General features: G+C 33.0%; 1 protein-coding gene and 1 long non-coding RNA gene across 8 annotated transcripts in view; one reads left to right on the top strand and one right to left on the bottom strand.

Moving 5' to 3' along the window:
- LOC118193656 (silk gland factor 1-like) overlaps positions 1-19,540 on the top strand; it is a 232,912-nt gene that overhangs the window by 210,347 nt on the left and 3,025 nt on the right. The window lies entirely within an intron of this gene.
- Positions 1-19,540, bottom strand: part of LOC118191773 (uncharacterized) — a 478,434-nt gene that overhangs the window by 190,103 nt on the left and 268,791 nt on the right. For 4 of the 5 annotated variants that reach the window (XR_015039049.1, XR_015039050.1, XR_015039053.1 and 1 more), the window contains exon 3: positions 14,621-14,778. This is a non-coding gene — a long non-coding RNA (uncharacterized LOC118191773). Of the gene's footprint in view, positions 1-14,620; positions 14,779-15,044; positions 15,218-19,540 lie in introns of those variants that run through there. The other variant, XR_015039051.1, reaches the window with a different exon arrangement.

The raw sequence follows: 19,540 nt of genomic DNA on the forward strand, positions 1-19,540 counted from the left end.
TAAATTATGTTCTCTAAAAGCTCCCCAGACCAGATTACCATGTCAGTTGCATATTGAACATCAACTACAAAATGACAAGAAGGTATTTGAGGCTGCATATGCCATGTGCAAACCCCGGCTACGGAGTGGAAGGAAATGAAACTCATAATGCCAGACAACTTTCTTTCAGCTACCAAGGGTTCATTTATGCTATTCTTAATATAATATTAGGCGTTGTTTACAATGCCTTAGCAGTCTTATGATACTCTTTTTCTATATCCGACTGTGGAACTCATTCTAATGCAAAGAGAGGCTCATGGCGTTAGTGAAGATATGTCTGTCTGCTGCAGCGCATGTAGATGAACAGTGTGATTTTTCTAGTTTGGTGATGTGTTGCAGCCATGTCCCTGGACATTCACCTCTAAAATCAATCACGCACAGTTTATTTATGTGAGACCATTTCCTGAATGTTTGCACAGTGTTAACCAATTGATGGTGCACCTACCATAAAAATGTAAAGGATAGCCAAATATTTTTTTTTTTTTTTTTTCAAATAATAGCATCTACTGTCTGTGTCCAATTACGCCCACTGCTAAACTATCTCAAATTGGTACATTTTTCCAACACTTTACTCTAATTTTCTTTTACGAAAAGACCTACATTAGTGTACTTTTCTGGTTAACGAAGGAGATCCAGCGTGGAAAACAATTTAGAATCATCTTATATAATTTATTTCCTAAACAATATTGATTAATTGATTATATTATCTCCTAAGTTTAATTAAAGTAGAATTATTTTATAAGAGTGAATCCATACTGGTAAGTTATATTTTGAAAGATGTTTTGAAGTAATTTGAAAGCAAAATGTTAATAATGTTTTACGGGGACTGGAGTTAAATCATCATAAAGAACAAAATTTCAATTGTAAAAGGAAAAATTAAAAACATGTAATCATTGTCATTGATCGGAAATTAGTTGACTTTTCAAGGGGAACAAACCAACTCACGTTCAATGAAAAATAATTGATAAAAATACGTAAATACGAAGGTGTTTCGTCTTTACTCGAGTTATAAGGCAAAGCCAAACCGGCAATTCTAGTCAGGCCAAATATTTCCGCGAATAGAAGGGATTACGAACCAATGCTGATACTCAAAGAACTTATTCTTATAAAGCATTTTAGCCAATTAAATTTGGAGTAAAAAGCAATTTCTGTAGAGAAATCCGAAAAAACTCGAGTAACCGCCCCGACACCTTCATGTTTATGCATTTGAGTTCTATATTATTTGTAAAAATTAAACATTGGAAATTGTCATTATGGAATAGAATTCAAAGTAAAGTTGAAATAAACATAGATTACAAAATAAGATAAATAATGCAAACTTTGTAAAAACAAATCAAAAATAATATAAAAAAATAATATAATAAGAACAGTGAATGTACATGAAGATATAAAGGCCAGAAAAGGTATTAAGTAACTTACATTCTTTCTAGTGGGGAGTTGGCAAAGTGTTCTCTTCGTGTCTGGCTCATACGTGTAGGGTGTCCGAAAATTCTTAGCAGCAGTGGGGGCTTTGAATAATATCAGTCGGTAAGACTTGGTTGAAGTAATTTATGGTAGTGGGTGGGACGCGGAATTCTTGAGGGATGTATAAATAAAATTAATTATATTGTCTCCTAAGATTAATTATAGTAGAATGGTCTGAAAAGAGTGAATCCATACTTAGTAAGTTCTATTTCGAAAGATGTTTTTAAGTAACTTGAATGTAAATTGTTAAAAATGTTTAACGGTGACTGGAATTAAATCATGAATAATAATTTTAAAAGGATTAAATTAAAGCAAGAATTAAATTAAATGCAAGTAATCATTGTCATGGTTAGTCTATATTTTAGGGTGCCCACTGGATTATCGCCAAGTTGTTGTTTCATTTATGGTAACCTGAGTATCTGGATGTTATGGAAACCCTATTATGACGCAACTGGTTTCGTGATTGCGATGAATTTGATTGATGGGAAAATATTTGTAAGGGCTTATTTTTGCGTTGGATGTCAGTTAGGAAGTACATTGCTTATTTTGTGCTTTACACCGTAAAATGGCTGTATGTAATGAGATTAATCTGAAGTTTCTGTACGATTTGAAACGAAAGGGGAAAAAGCATTAATTGACTGGTGTGTAAATGAAGGTTTACTTAGTAGTCATTATAAGTGTCTTGTATGTACGAAGGAAATGCGTATGGCCGAACGTAAAGATCATTCAGATGGCTTTAAATGGGTTTGTTGCAAGAAATGCCACCGACAGTCCGGCACTGTAGAGGATATTTTTAGCATTAAACTCTTCCTTTTACACTTATCTATAGAAGCAGAGCAATTTTATTTAATTTAATAATTTCGTGCCTCACTTTGTATCTCGTTACACCGATACTTGCAATTTATATCATGCAGTTACCTTTTTTTTTCTGTTTTTTCCCCTGATTCCCCTATACCTATTATTTCATTCACTTCGTCAATAATTTATTCTAAGAATGTGATATATTTCGTTTAAAAGGTTATGTCGGTGCAGAATATTCCATATTAAATAACTCGGGCTATCAACGACTTTTATTTATTGGTAATTATTTAAAGCCTAAAACTTTTCGAAGGCTTTGCGCTATATATCTAGAAAGAATACAAAATTTACCAGGAGGAAAATAACTACGATGTACTACACTTATGAATTATTTGATCTGCTATTTTGTGGTTTGCAAAAGCTAAGTTCTTTTCTACAGCGTGTTAGGGAGGTGAGTTAGAATCCTCGAATTATTTGAATTGCTTATTTATAAATACTTAAAAATATTATAGTAACAAAAATTATATACAAGACACGTTTATAATACTAAGCAATATGTGTTTTTTATTTGTTAGATACCGAGGTGCACCAGTGGCCGAGCTGTAAAATCGCTGAATACTTGTAACTACCAGTGTTTAACGATTTTATAGTCGATCCGACATGGGTGCGATTCCAGGCGAACGGGCTGGCTGTATGGCCGTTTCCGTGGTTTTCCGCATGTGTAACGCGTATGCCAATTTCCCTTAGAAAGTCCTCCACGAAGGCATCTGCTCCCTTAGGCAGTGCTTTCCCACGATAGGCTAGTGCTCCCTAGCGTGCTTTGCCACAGTCAACTAAGTAAAACCAATCTTTAGATAACAGCGACATCTTTTAAAGTTATCTTAACTGGTAACCTAGCAATGTCAAAGGTACAAGCAATTTATCTATTGCTACTGAAATTGATTATAATCATGCGATATTATTTTTGATGCAGAATACAGCGTGTAATGATACAGTTAGTGAGAAATTCTGCTGACAAGGTACATAATGTTTCACTTTAAGAACATTTTTATTTAATCAGTCTAATGGTATCTTCAAAAAAAGTCCTTATTATCTTTGTTAATGACAATGAAATCACTGCATATATCCTATTAATAAAGATACCAATTGTCAAAAAGAGTGAAATCAGTATTAAGAAACATATATTGATAACATATCCAGAACGCAGACATTTTTAGTCCTTAGAAATGCAGAATGCAACGGAAAAACATTCAGTGCAACGGTATGTATTTTCCCAGTTATGACGAGTTTCAGTTTCAAAAGCTATAATAGAAAACCTTTCACGAAACAGAAATCTCTTATTTGCACAGCCGTGTGGCAGAAATGAGGGGCATAAGCAAGCTCTGCAAATGTTGCAGCTGTACACACAATCGGCTTAAAACAGTGATTCGAGGAAATTCTTTGAATTTCCAGTATTACGTGGAACGGAATACTATCGTATTGGCTGTCTTAAAAATTAGGTATTTCTTTTCATATACAATTTGAGGAAGCGTGCACGCGACGTTATTTTCAGCGTCACAATGTATGGAGCGCTTTTCCTCGTATATTCATCATGATCGTAAGTCATGATCGTAATCGGAAACATTCATCATGATCGTAAGTTCATGTGTTCATTCATTTCCATGAAATCGCAAAGTATTAATGCAATGAATTATTATTTTGAAATCTCTCACTCCAGTGGCTCTGATCAAAATCACGGTATCACAGTACTGTTAATATTATTTGTTCAAGGATTATGTTCAAGCAGTCCTATTCAGGCAAAACACTGTTAAAGAAAATCTTAAAGAAAATTTTCTCTCCCCTCTTAGTCTTTCTCTAAAACAACAGGCACCATTTTCCAATATGAATAATCCCTAACAGATTCTGTCAGCAGTTTCGAAAAAAATATGCTCAAAATGTCAGTTTTATAAAATCGATACGTCTAATTGATACGGAATCGAATATTTCGCTGACAAGTTCATAAGTAAAGTGATCTGTCACTAATAAAATCACCAGTGCATTTCGGCTATTTTGCTGTTTTATAAAGGTGATTGCCTTAAAGACATGAAGTTCAAAAGCTGTTTTTAAGGTATATTCTCGGAGTTTTTGCAGAGTTGGTATCTTAAAAAGGGTAACATCGCGAAAGAGTACACTGTAAACTAAAAATTGGTCTATTGGATTTTATAACATTATTTATTCTAGCATTCAAAAGAGGAGTTTTTACATATTTATCCAAGATATCAGAATTACCAAACCATCTTTACATGAAAGCTACAGTGAAGCCTTATATATCATATTTTCCCTGGAAGAAGTAACATTTTATAACATTAAAAATATTTTAAGTAGTAATTGCTTTAAAGTGTGAATTCAATGAATTTTGCAAGATACTGAGTTTGATTACTGGCTCTCAAACAATGAAACTTTGGCAGTTCGTCTTATGTTCAATTCCCACATGAGGAGAGAATTGGCTGCATTAGGCTTCGTAGCTTTCACCATCCCATTTTCCAATGTGAACCATTTTTTTTAGAAAATATTTTTGAAAGCACTCCTATAAGAACACACGTTTGGTTTATTTAATTATGGCAAAGCACGCTAAGTCTATCTGCCTAAGGGGAGGGATGGCTTCGTGGAGGAATTTCTAAGGGAAACTGGCTCATATACACATTACACACGGGGAAAACCACGAAAACACCCATGCAGCCAGCCCGTTCTCGGGGTTCGAACCTCGGACCGAACTACCAGTGTTCAGCGACTTTACCGCTCTGCCGCTGGTGGGCCAGGAACACACATAAATAGATATCCTTAGTGTGCTTTGCTCTAATTCACTGATAAATCAAGAAAAATTCAGAATTACCTCAAAGTTAGGCCATTGAATAGGGCTATTCTGAATACAAATTAAATACAGAGCAGTTAAATCCCAAATTGGTATTCCAGTTTTAAAGCTCACGCTTATTATATAATAAAAGGAATAACCGGTTATAAACACTGAATTATAATTTTTGATACCGTAAAATTTAAATGGCAATGCCTGGTATTGACTGAATACGCGCTATTACTAAAGAAATTGAGTTTGTAATTTAAATAAAATAATAAACGTAATTAAATGAAAGTGTAAAAAGGTTTCTGAAATTGTAAAACATAAAATATAGTTATGTAATATTGTTGAAATGTTGGTAAATATAATATGCAGTTGTGCAATAACTAGAATTCTTTTAACTTGAATCTTGAAAAATTATCTGTGCCAGTCTGAGAAATTAGTACAAGAACTTCCTATCGCTAAACTGAATATGCTGATCACTGCCCCTAAAAGCTAATTCAGAGAAATACATTTAATTTAACAGACGGTAAAAGGCATTTTTAATTGGCATAATATTTTGCTATACTCGCCAAGAGCTTGGTTCATATGAAATCCCCAACGTTTACTTCTAAAGTAGATACAATGTTAACTTTTTCTTTAAAAAAAAAAAAAAAAAAAAAAAAAAAAGTAAATGAACGCCTTTTTAAAATAGGCAACGAGAATTCAAATTCCAAAGTTGTAACGGTCACTTGTGTTTTTATTATTATTGTATTTACCATGGATTTGAAATTCTGAACTTGCCTATTGATGAAACCATCTTCCGTACAATTTCATCAGAAACGAGGAATTACTCAGTCTGAAAAAAAAAAAAAAAAAAAAAAAAAGCGCACAAACTGCCATAAAAATGATAGTTTTTTTTTTTTTTTCTGATTTCTTTGCCAAGTTATTTAATTTACGTTAAAAATTTCTAATTTTATGAATATCTGTTATTTTTTCCCGTGGATTTTTCTTCAACTTAACCGTCTCGTAAATATTTTGGCGACTATGTTCATGCTTCGGATTTTTTGCCAGATCGTCAGCTTTGGGCGACATCTGAATCCGGTCCCGATAACATAACAGTAATCAGCAGGAAAATATCTTTGACCCAATCGTCAAAAAATCGCCAAAAAATGGGGCTTAAAAACCCTGATTTAAATATTACATTTCAGATAAAGAACCTGAAGAATAGAAGTCATTCACATACATTAAAGGTAGGATAAAATATGAAAATTTTGTTCAAGACGATAACACCGATAGTCCCTGTAATAGTTCTCGAGCTAAAAATGTAACAAACTGCAAAATAATCACCACTTGGATTTTATCGATTGGGTCTTTTGCTTTTCTTTAGGCCCCTTTGGTGTAGAAGGAAGTGTTCCCCCCGGACGTGCTGTTTTACAAGATATTTATTTGCATATGGCAGAGCATACTACGGCTGTCTGACTAAGGGAAGGTAAGGCTTTCTAAAACAAAATGGCCCATATTCACGTTACACATGCGAAAACCACTAAAAACCAGTTCGCAGCCAGTTCGTTTGTCTGGGATCGAACGCAGGTGGAACTTCCAATAGTCAGCTCTCCTAACACCTTGATAACTCTAGTAAATATATCACAAGAGCACACACTGAAAAATTCTTAGTTCAGAAACTGGCTAGAGCGCTGTAGATTTGATACGCCAAAGTCTGCATAGTCCAACATATACGACAAGACTGGCTTTCTGCTTTTCCGTGCAGCATTGGCAGGTACCAGCAATGCATTTCAAAGTGTAATAGTTTTAAGTTACAAGAAAACAGTTCTATAAATATGCAACAAACTCTTAGAAATAATAGCTTTTGAAATAAATTTATAGAAAGGAGTTTTGATGGATTTCGAGCTTTTACTTCTTTGTTTAAAACTAACAATTGCTGTAGCTTTGTAAATTGAGCAAAAAATAAAAAAAAAGGCAAAGTATTTCGTCCGATGTTGTAACTATAAATACTTCTTTTTTACAGGCTTTGAATCATAGACGCGAAGTTTCTAGGCTTCTTGTCCAGGTTTTATGTCATAATATTGTCAACTGACTGTTATTTACTTTGTAGAATTGATGTTAGAAGTTATTTGTTTTATTTTTCTTTCACTGCTTCTATAAGAACCGTCCATATATGTTAAAGATTCAAATGCATACAAGCCATTTCAACTTTTTTAAATTAACACCTGTTTCACACTCAACCGAAGCGCAAATATAATTCCTCAACTGGTTGCATAAGGAAAATGAAATAGAAGCAATTATTCGGAAATAAGGCGCACTCATTTTTTTTTATTAAAGTTCGTTATTTCATTTGACTTCCTTATTTTTTCATTTAGTTATCTCTTAAAAGGTTGAAACAATTCTCTTCGATAGCCTCAAGAAGGAATAAAAACACGTATTGAAAAATAAATTTAATTTGCATCGTGCTGACTAATTTTATTCCGGTACTGCGTTTAAAAGGAATATTCCCTGCTTTTTATCCCGATATTTCCTTAATTTAATCGCATCGTTTAGGTGGCAGAAGCATTTGTTTAGATAAAAATAACACTACAAATTTTATAACCAAGTTTAGCTTTTGTCTCGAGCAATTGTTTGAACAATGTCGGCTCATAATTTAGATTCCGGTTTGTTAGACTCTTCAACCAATATCGAGGGGGGGGGATAGAACTTAAAGTGGTAAGGGGGACTTTATTTTGTAAGAAAACGAATATTTTCTTCACTACGGCTTTTTAATTTTCTAATGTTCAGTTTTTACACTTGCTCATTTGCGTAAATGATTTTCCTCTTTTTATAATTGCTTAAGTTCTGGGATTAAACTTCTCGCGAAAACACAGCGGAATATTTGCGCAATCATTTTATTACAAATTTTGTTTTTATGAGAAATAATATCGATATTTACGAAATAAACAGCTTTACTGTCTTGATAGGAGGAAAAATAATTTAAGCAAAATTATCAGTTTAGTGAAAATTGATGCTTTCCATCGCGGTGAAAGATTTGTTTCCTTACTTAGCATCTGCTGAAGCGACGTTTTCATGAAACAGCTTCAAGTTTATCTAGTAAAAATTCTTTTGTGTAAATATACTCAAGCAGAGAAAAAAAAGGATAAAAGTAAAAGTAAACATGTTCTTTTTGAAACAAACTTTTTTCGGCTTGAAACATTTCAAGCACATGATTATTGCTATGACGTCTTTCCTTTCTTTCTGTCTTATTATTTAACATAACTTGAATTACATGCAAATAGTTTGAACCTTCAAATAGTTTACATGTTTTTGTAAACTATTTAAGGTATGGAACTACTGTCTTGTTAAAGAAGTAGAATCATTCAAGAAATGCTCATGAAAGACTGATGATTTATTTATTGAATAAATGATAAAATTTTGAGCTAAATTTGGTGCATTATCAGCTCTGATAAAATTGTAGAATTTCCCCGCACAATTTGCAAATCGTAACAGAATAGAATACAGAATTGATGCTGTGTTTGAACCTAAAATAATATACGAGTTTCGTCATGTTTTACTGGCATCTCTGTAACCAGACTTCTTCATAGTTATCTTACTTTTTATTTGCAAAAACCGTTGTTGGTACTATTCCGTTTTGAGGACCGTAAAAAAATTGCAGCGAAAATGTATGCGCCGAAGCGCCAAATCTAGCAAAAGCGCAGATTTCAGATTGCGTTAAGTTTATAGTTCTATATTTCTTAAGACGCCATTGAAATACTAGTTTAATTTTTAAATCCTTTTTTGATCCTTTTGTAATATCCTATGGATTTAATAATTTGGGAATTGCCCATGACGAAAAGTCTGCAATAGAATTTTGGGTAAAGTACAGAATCACCCACTGTTTGACGCGTTTTTAAGAATTGCACATACTCGGTACCCATGCACACATCGACCTATTTACACTTAAAAAAAAAAATCACAGAATTGCACAAAAATGGCACTGCGCACACCCTTGATTTTATTTGTGTACACATCGACCTATTTTCACTTAAAAAGTAAAAGAAATTGAAAAAATTTCAATTGTTTTTACCCTTGTAAAAAGCGGCAAACAAATAAGTGGGCTATTCTGCACTTTACCGAGAATTTGTTCAAAGCAAAAGCATCATTCATTATAGAAAATTATGTTTGAACAACCAACGAGATGGTTAGGTTGTTTAATTACGGCAAAGCCTCGAGGGCTATCTGCCTAAGGGGAGGGATGCCTTCGTGGAGGACTTTCTAAGCGAAACTGGCTCGTATACACGTTACACATGGGGAAAACCACGAAAACACCCATGCAGCCAGCCCGTTCGCGGGATTCGACCTCGGACCGAACTACCAGTGTTCAGCGTCTTTACCGCTAGGCCGCTGGTGGGCCACCAACGAGATGAAATTGTGCTTTAGTGATAACTCGGTAGCGAAGTAGCGATGCAAACATCCATTCAGTTATGTTTAGCAATTTTTATATAAATTATAATAATGATCTGAAATAGTCATTTACTCTTATGGTTCCCTTCAGTCATGTTTATCCTTTTTTTTTATAAATTATAATAATAAAAAAGTATTACATGCAACCTTTCATCTAAATTAAAACATCAATCTTAGATAGTTATTTACTATTATACTTCCTTTCTCTCGTTAGGGTTGCCGCAATTATTTTTGGCAGCACTGGCATCAACAATATTTTGGCGATTTTTTACGGCCGAAACGGAATAGTACCCAGTTGTTTCATTCTTAACTGGCCACGCATTGTCTTTTTACTTCACACACATACCTTTGAAATCAAGAACCTCTGTTCTTCATATAGCTGTAGAATTTTTTTTTTTTTAAAGAATTAAATATATGGCGTAACAGTACACTTTCTTACGCTTGAGCGAGAATCTTATGCTGTAGGATTCTTATAATTTAACTTGCATGCTTTCGAAACCTTCCTTTAAAATATATTTTCTCTAGTCGTCTATATCAGCGGTTCTCAACCTTTTGACTAACGCGAATCATCTAAACAAAAAGTGAAACACTTTAGTACTACCACTACATTTTACAACGATTATTTTTTAATTTCTCAATAGAAATAGTAAAAAAAAGTAAATATTTTGCTATGTGCACAACCAATTGGCTATTTGTATTAAATATGCACACATGAGAAATATTAGATTAAAAATTAGTTACCCTTTTAATTAGCAAAATTTAAGTTAAACTACTTTAATTCCAAAATTTATTGTGAAATTTGGGCCTGTTTGAGAGAGATCATTTTATTTATGTCTGGCCATATTTCACTTAGCTTTAACCGTAAATTAAGATCCACTTTTATTTTTGTTCTATATTTATTTATTTATTATTTTTTTTTCTTTTTCAAATATAGCATAGAAGAAAAATCCTTGCTCACACAAATAGGGTGCGCAAAAAGAGAATAAAAATTTTCATAGCTTTATTTGAAATGCTTTTAAATTCTTTTTTTTCGGTTCAGCCAATCTTTAACAAGTGTGTTAGTTTTGAAATCTTCAGTTAAGAGTTCGATCACAGAAAATTTCTATCAATTGTTCTTTTTTTCACAAGATTTTTGAATTTAATAGTTAAAATACAGCTAATCTTTGGAATATGGCAACAGGTAGTTTGGCGACATTTGGGTAAGGCGATAAAGGTTACTAGGTAGGACTTTAATAGTGTACATGGATAAAGTCAAGAGTGTGCGCAATGCCATTTTTGTGCAATTCTGGGATTTTTTTTTTTTTTTAAATAGGTCGACGTGTACATGGGTACCATGTATGTGCAATTCTTAAAAACGCGGCAAGCAGTGGGCGATTCTACACTTTCTCCCAATTTGGAACCTAATCTTCGTCATGATTAAGCACTTTTGTTGCATAAAAGTTCTAGCATAAGCGTAATTCGGTTAGCAGATTGTTGGAAAAAATGTTGAGTAAAAAAAAAACATGCCTTTACTTCCTGAAAACAAAATGGCATCAAAAAAAAAAAAAAAAAAAAAAAAAACTAGCAGATTGCTGTAGCAGGGTTGGTCGCCAAATGTTCGCCAAAAAATCGCCAAGTTACCATAATCCAAAGATTAACCAAAAATACTTTGTTTCTTTGCGTACCACCGGTTGAGAATCGCTGGTCTATCCTTTTTTACTTCCTTTTACGAAATAAAGAAGCATTATAATTGCGAAAAATTTAGGATATCATATTTTCAACAGAAAATATCCATTTTCACTGTTCCCGAATTTACGATTTTTTTTTTTTTTTTCCCGTGACATCTGCATGTACGGACAGAATAAAGAAATTTCTTTGCAAAACAGTTTGTAAGTTGGATTTAAAATGTGTTCAAAACTAATTTTTTCGTACAGTCTGTAGTTACGTTATGTATGTATGTATGTATGTATATGACGAAACCCAAAAATGATTAGCCATAATTTTTGAAGTTTTGTATATGGGACTGCTATAACATCAAGCTGTGCAATCGGCAAAATTAAATATATTACGGCTTAAAAGTCTTTACCATACCTTTATTTTCTCAATCGTCGGTAGTAGTCATACACATCCAATTACAGAAGTGTTTTAAATCATGAAATTATTAATGTTTCGGCAATGTCACATTTTTTTAATTTTTGGCACACAACGAAAGATAACTTTTAATGCAGTCTTTCTGTTCTTATACATGTCATAATTTTACAGTCGTTATGGTACGACCAAAATTGACCGAAATATTTAATTTCAAAATTTTCAATTTTTGATGTCATTTCAAACTTGCGTTGAAAGGTAGGTTAATTAAGTTAGAATAATTCGAGGAAATAAGTTTAAATTAAATGCAGCAAAAAGTGTGTATATAATTTAATAGGCTGGACAAGGAAGCTATGTGGTATTCACATCAGATTATTTCTCCTTGATTTGAAGCCTAACTAGCACTAACTTTTACGGATATCTAATCAGGTATCGAGCCGAAAAGGAAATACAGCGCCTTTCAGAAATAGCATATAATAGTAAAAATCTAACTGTTTCGGGGTAGACAAATCTGCTTTGTCTCACTTAAAAGTTGGTAGGAAGAATCGGTCGTAAAGCATTGAAAATACGTTTTCGCGAATCTTATAGAAAGTCGCCGGCTATAAATAAGATTAAACACAAAATAAACCCCAAATCATCAAACCCCTTAAAAAAATCCAAAAAATACCAAAAAAAAAAAAAAAATCACAATACCCCCCCCCCTCCAAAAAAAACGCTTAGAAGAAAGTATGTTCCAAATATTTACAACGATATTTATACGAAACTAAATCTAAAAATCCTCAAAGAAAAATGTTTTGACTGTTTTAAGTGAATAAAAAGTACTTTGTCAAAGTGACAAAATGTACTTTTAGGGAAAGCTCAAAAGATAAAAACAGCCTTTTTATTAATTTGTCAGTTTTTATTGTTTTTATTTATTGTGCTCTTAATTTGTTTTGCTTATGTTTAACATGTCTTTGTTATCTTAAAGATACCTCTGAATATTAAGCATACTATTCTTGGGAAGTTAAGTATTAAGTTGGTAGAGTACTGCCGCACATTTTTCTTTCAACACACACACACACACACAAAAAAAAAAAAAATCTTGTATATAGAAATTGCATTTTGGCTTAGCAATCTGTTCTGTAACACCATCAACTCTTTCTAAATCTGTTATTTCAATATATCAAACTGTTCTTTTACACAGCTTCACCGACGTGGTAAACAATTGATATAAGGGAACGTAGTACTCTAGTCTATGTATGACTCTCTCAATGTGCTTGAGAGATATCATTTAACCACTTGACCGTGTCCCCCAACACAGACTCGTCGATTTGAAATGTGTAGTCAGTAACTTTGAACGATTTTAATAATTCAGATACTATCAAAAGGTCAGTGGCCATCTTAAATACCTAAATAATTTGGTGTATATATATATATATATATATATATATATTTTATTAGGGTTCGAAACTAGCTCAGAGCTACTGACGACACTTTTAAAATCTAAGACTCGGTCTCGGGGCAAATGGTGAAGTGGTTTAAGGTCTTCAGTTATGTAAGTGGAGAAGTATCTCTTACCCAAGTCAGACTGAAATTTCGCCGCATGAAGCTTTTCCATTTCTTCAGTTCTGAACGTTAACCTTTAAGATTGTGAATTTAAAGTGATATGCTGAGAACATTCAGGAAGATTTAACTGTAAACCCAAAACATTCTCAGACATTGTACTTTGCCCGAGCAATTGCAACCGACGTTGTACTTTGCCTGGGCTTCTCATGTCATCATTTTATCGTTCATATTCCTCTTTTTTCCCCAAAACTAAACGCAAGTTATTCGTAATTTCATAACATAAAAAGCATGCTGCGTTATCTCTGAAGTGCTCTGTTGAGATTCTTTGAGGCACTTATAAGGTAGAAAAATAGCATTTTTCCATTCTTTGAACTATGATATTACTGTAAAAACTATCAATTCTAAATACCTTAAATGAATGAACCTGGGTCTAGATAAGGATAGCTTAATTAAATCGAGTAAGTTTATCATAATATAGTTCTACAAACGTTTACCATGTGGAAAACAGTTTTCAATTCGGTCTTCTTAAACTAAGCTGCTTATATATATATATCCCATTGAACTGACACTGTTAAAACTATTGATGGTTTGTTTTGGTTTGGTTTATTTAATTATGGCAAAGCACACTAGGGCTATCTGCCTAAGGGGAGGGGTGCTTTCGTGGAGGTCTTTGTAAGGGAAACTGACTCGCATACACGTTACACATGGAGAAAACCACGAAAACGCCCATGCAGCCAGCCCGTTCGCGGGATTCGAACCTCGGACCGAACTACCAGTGTTCATCGATTTTACCGCTAGGCCGCTGGTGGGCGTTAAAACTATGGAAATAAAGAGCAACAACACTGTTATCAATAAATCTTCTTTCTGTTATCGATAAATCCTTATAAAAAGGGCCAAGCAGCCACAAAGCGGTAAAGTTGATGAGCAATAGTAGTTCCGACCTGGTTTTGATTCCAGGTAAACGAGCTGGCTGCATGGACGTTTTCGTGGTTTTCCTATCTGTAAAGCGAATACGATCCAGTTTCCCTTAGAAAATCCTGCACGAAGACATCCCTTCTCTTAAACAAATTGCCAATTTGTCATAATACCATAAATCAACCCGATCAAACCCTATATCGAAAGCATTCTCAAATAATAAGCTTTTATTTATGAAATAAATGAATTTTATCATCTTTTTGCCTTTTACATTGAAGTAATAAAATTTCTATAAATAATAACTTTTTAAGGAATGCTAGTCGCCTAAACGTAAATTTATCAATACTGCTGTTTAATACATACCATCTAAACTTATGAGAAAAGAAAAAATTTAGCATTTTGAAAATCTCGCGATTGAACAGATTGCCATACTTCACAAAAAGATACTGTAGAAAAATCAGAAATGTTTTCAAGCTATTTCAAAGATAAAATTGTGTTAAGTGTAAAGAAAACTGTTCGTATACGTACTCTCTTTTGAAGGGCATTTGTTGGGCAATTCTTTCCCAGCTCTCGTAGGCCTATTTCTACTGTGCACACGAATCACTAACTTCATTAAGTACAGCATAAGGACTCGAACTGATGCAGAAACAATTTGTATCTGCTTTTCCACAATCATTTTTCTACAGCTAGAAAGGAAAAAAAAAGTAAGCGGAGAAGAAATAAATAATCACTAAAGAAATAAAATTACCTTTCAAGAAATGCTATTACTAAAATAATAGGAAACATGATAAAATGCGTTAGCAATGTGTTGATACAAGTAATCGACAAAGCGAAAATGGTTTAAGTCAGAAAAAGTCTTAAAAATAAAATTCTGATAATTTTTTACCAAAACATTATAATCTTACAACGAAGTTCGCGCTAGAATTTTTAACAAAAGGACAAAACTTATTACCATATTTCCCGACATATTTTTCGCCTAGTTTTTTTAGGCCTTGAAAATTTTTTAATATTTGCAGAATTTTCTCCTTCTTCAATGGGTTTAGAGAACGAGCTTTCCTAAATTTCAAAACGAATTCGTCCACGTTGTGATTGTTTTCGTCTTACTAACAAGGGCAATACCTTCAAAACTACTCGCTAAATTTCCAACGAACCCTTTCCTTCAAACTGTTGAGTTTTATGCCAACCTAATACAAGAACCGACCAATGAAACACCAGCTGACATCCAGTATACGATTTCGCTGTGTCAGCTGGTATATTCTCGAATTATTTATTGATAATTAACTTTAGCTTCTTAATTATTTATTGATTATTTGACACCTAAGGAATCACAAAGACAGCAATAAGAACGAGCGAGATTCTAGAAAGGTATCTTATTAGATATTACTATTTATTCTTATGGGAATATAAATTTCTTTTAAAGAAATAATGTTATAATATTTACCTGTTGTTTATCCATGACTACATTTCATTTGTTACATTCTTGCTATAACCACGTCCTTTGGAAATTAACTGATTCACCTAATTTTCTCCCCTCAATTTTCGAACGATAAAATCAGTAAACAAAAGGAAGAAATTAGACCAGAAAATACGGTAAATATTTTAATTTACTTGCAATTCTTGTGCTTAATGAAGCTTTTGCTTTATTCATCTACCGGTAATTCACTATTACTTCAACAAATGTCAAATGAGTTATAGTCCAGAATAATACGAGGTTTAAACAGATTAATATCAAGCAATTTTTATTTGACCCTAAATTGTAGTGTTACAGTTAAAAAGGAAAACAAAAACTTTAAAAGTCACGTTTCATGACCAGGTGAGCTATATACAAATTAATAAAAGATGATGTAATAATAATAACACCTGGAAAAGTGTAGTAATAACACCTGGAAAAATGTAATAATAATAAAGTGTAATAATAACACCTGGAAAAGTGTAATAATAACACCTGGAAAAGTGTAATAATAAAAAAGTGTAATAATAGCACCTGGAAGCCCACATTTTGTGGGCTTCCAGGTGCACATGTTTGGATGGAGGACTACGTTACTCAAAATTTGCTGACCTTAGGTAACATCTTTGTTTTTCACAGTGCGAGGAACATGCAGCTTCTTTATTATTTAATTTAATAATAAAATGCGATAATATTTGTTGGCAACAATTTGGAAAGTGATGCAGCCCCTTACATCGGAGGACGCAGCATCCTATTTGGAGACTAATAGACCATTCGGGCTAATATCCTTTTCTAATTTCCATTAACCCAATCGGACTAATATCCTAATCTATAAATAATAATAAACAGAGATTAAATCAAGGTTGATCAATTATTTTATTTTACAACATAATTCAAACTTGGGGCCAGAATAAGCATTAAAGCTAACAAAATTAATCAACTCATAAAACTAATGAAAACTTCACTTTACACAATGTTTCAGCTAAAAACATTGTTAAACATTAATAAACATTGATCAGCTGAATGCGTCCACGACACACGCATTTTTTTTTTCTCTTAACCTTTTCTAATGTATCAAAGTCAAATTCCTGAAAACAAGATACTTAGCTTATGAACTTTAGTAAATCGAACTATGGAAAGGGCTCCATGATCAACCGAGAGCGACAATGGGCTTCACCGTGGACTCCAACCAATACTACTTTCGGGCCTAGATGTTACCAACAGCAAAGCAACTCTTCAAGCAACAAAGCATGAGTTGTAATTGGTATTCCTGAGATTTTAAACATTCTTGCATGGGCTTGGCATTCGTATAACCTCTATGTCTCAACGAATTACGAGCTGTGAATCAAGGGAAAGACAGGACACCGTTTAACTCAAGCTTAACAGCTCATAAAACTTAAAAATTATTGCCATGATATTTTTATAAATGTAGGAATTGAATTAAATGTTGAAATTCAGTAGAATATTTTACAAATCTAATTCAAACCAAACAGAACTATATATCTCCAACTTTTGGAAATGAAATAATAATAAAAAAAATAAAAAAACAGTTATATTTTGCATCCGAAAAACACGTTTTTTGAAATATTTGATGATTTTTCCCCTCTTTTTTCAATATTTCGTTGATTCAAATAATAAGAAAAGTAAATATTGACATTTATCACTGTGAAACTGTAGAGCAGCTAGTGCTAGTACAGAGTGAATACATAATACTGAAAGATTTAATTACTTACACTGTCCTTCTTACAGGTTTGCTCTAAAGTTAAATTTAAAACTGTAAAATGTAATCTAAGAAGTTTTTTTATAATATTTGTAAAAATGTATGTACTTAATGTTAAAAAGATGGCTACAAATTACATTTACTCAAATTTTCTAGATATGCACTAGACAGTTAAGATTTAAATACGTATTTCCAATTACCGTGTTTCTCAAAATAAGGTGGAAAATTTTGCGAAAGCGATTTTAAAACTTCGGGTGGCAGGATTCTATAAATGCAAAATCTAAATTTTTATATTGTCCCCGATGAGTATAATTTCTATTAACAAAATATTTATTATGCCTCAATAAGCTTAATACAAAATTTTTCAAATTTTCATGCGCAGATTTAAAAGATAATTGAGAAGGAAGTTATTGACTTTCACTGCTCAGTACCTTCTCCTTACCACATTTAGGAAGCAACTATAGAATAACTCTTTTTCGTTTTGGCAATTACTATTCAGCATAGACTTAAAAAGTATTCACTATTACATTTGCACGTGGTCTCATGAAAATATTAATTAGACAAATTTATGCAAATTTTATATATAAAGTTAATTCGAGGGCTGTCTGCCTAAAGGGAAGATGCCTTCATGGAGAACTTTATATGGGAAAATTGGCTCATATTCAAGTTATGTATGGGAAAAACCGTGAAAACATCCATCTAGTCAGACTCCACACCAGGATTTGAGACCGGATCGATCAACCAGAGTTCAGCTGTTTTATCCACTCGGCAACTAGTTGGCTACATACAGGTATGCAATATTTTACATAGTTATCAAGAATAGTGCAAGAATGTCATAAAATATTAAGTTTTATATTTGTGGAAGTCTTCCAACCACAAAGCTGAAAGTACTTTCGTAAAAATTCTGTACCTTATTTTGAGAAGATTTGTGTAACTAGAAATGCGTGTACAAGTTACCTGTTTAAGGAAATAAAGCCTTTTTATAACAACTTGTATAGCATTAAATTAGAAGACAGGGCTCCCACTTATCTGTCAAAGCTCCAGTTATCCCACGTAAAGAGACGAGCGTGTTTCAGGCTTGTCCTAATCCGTTTGCCTTGTAAATACACTCTGAGGTAAGCACTGTTTCTTCAGAGCTTAAGCCCTGGCGCTATCGGCTGAGAAGAGTCAGCTACAGTAAACAGACTGGGCTGATGTGCTGTAGGAAAGGATTTTTATAACTTCCAGTGTGCTTTGATAGGGCTATACAGGATCTGATTTAAATGAAATTATTCAGACGTTACAGGATTAATAAGAGATATAAGAAAATGCTTAACCTTTATTAGAAATGGAAACAATTCTTTTAACTTACTCTAAAATGTTTGCGATTTCAGGCCTTTACTTAACTTTACTTACTACTTTAAGATAAAATATGTTTTCTTCGTTGAAACATGAACGGTCTTTGTATGAGTAACATAATTGCAAAGTATAATTAAATATGAAAAACGAAAAATGTGCCTCATTAAATCATTGTTAAAATGTACTTTAATATTTGTTTTCGTAAAGTTCTTGTTTTTTTTTTGGGGGGGGGGGGTAAATCGTATTTTCACGATGCTGTTAGATTTGAATATGTTGTATTTACTGCAATCTTCCGTAGAAATTCTTTGAAATAATTGCTCGATAAAAAATTACAGTTAAGAGTCAAAGTGTATTTTAAAAAGTGAATGAAAGAGAGAATTAAGCTGCATTTTTTCAATCAATTGAAAAAAATTCGTAATTAAATTATTATTTTTTTAGAGGCTGTAGAGTCTTAATCTCTTTAGTAACGTAAACTGACTGAGAACTCTGAAGAGTTAAGCGACTTCTCTCTATGTCTTGGAAAAAGCAGCAGACACTGTGAAAGAGTGTAAAAGACCCTTTCATTAATTCATATAATTTAACAGAAGGCACAGCTTTTGCTTACAGAACTAGCCAGCAGTTATTATTAAATCATGAGTAAAGAACTGAACTTAACTAAGTAAATTGTAGCTAACGCAAAGGTTACACAGACAAAAACGCGCAAGCTAGCTCAGTCCTAAAATCGGCTTGACAAACCTAATGGCGAGAATAACGCTACGCCGCAGAGAACTGCTCTCCAGAGAATTAACTAGTAACGTGGCCTTCAGAAACGGAAACGCAAAGGAGAAGTGATAGAAAAGGCTGAAATTATAAATAACTGGTTAATGCAAAGTGCACAAGTTCATAATCCCTTGAAATATTTAACGCATGTAAATTATTCTAAGGAAATGCATAGTTTCAAAGA

Source organism: Stegodyphus dumicola, chromosome X2 (genome assembly GCF_044657685.1).
Source record: "Stegodyphus dumicola isolate Sdum_Otavi_A_Nest chromosome X2, ASM4465768v1".
NCBI lineage: Eukaryota > Metazoa > Arthropoda > Arachnida > Araneae > Eresidae > Stegodyphus > Stegodyphus dumicola.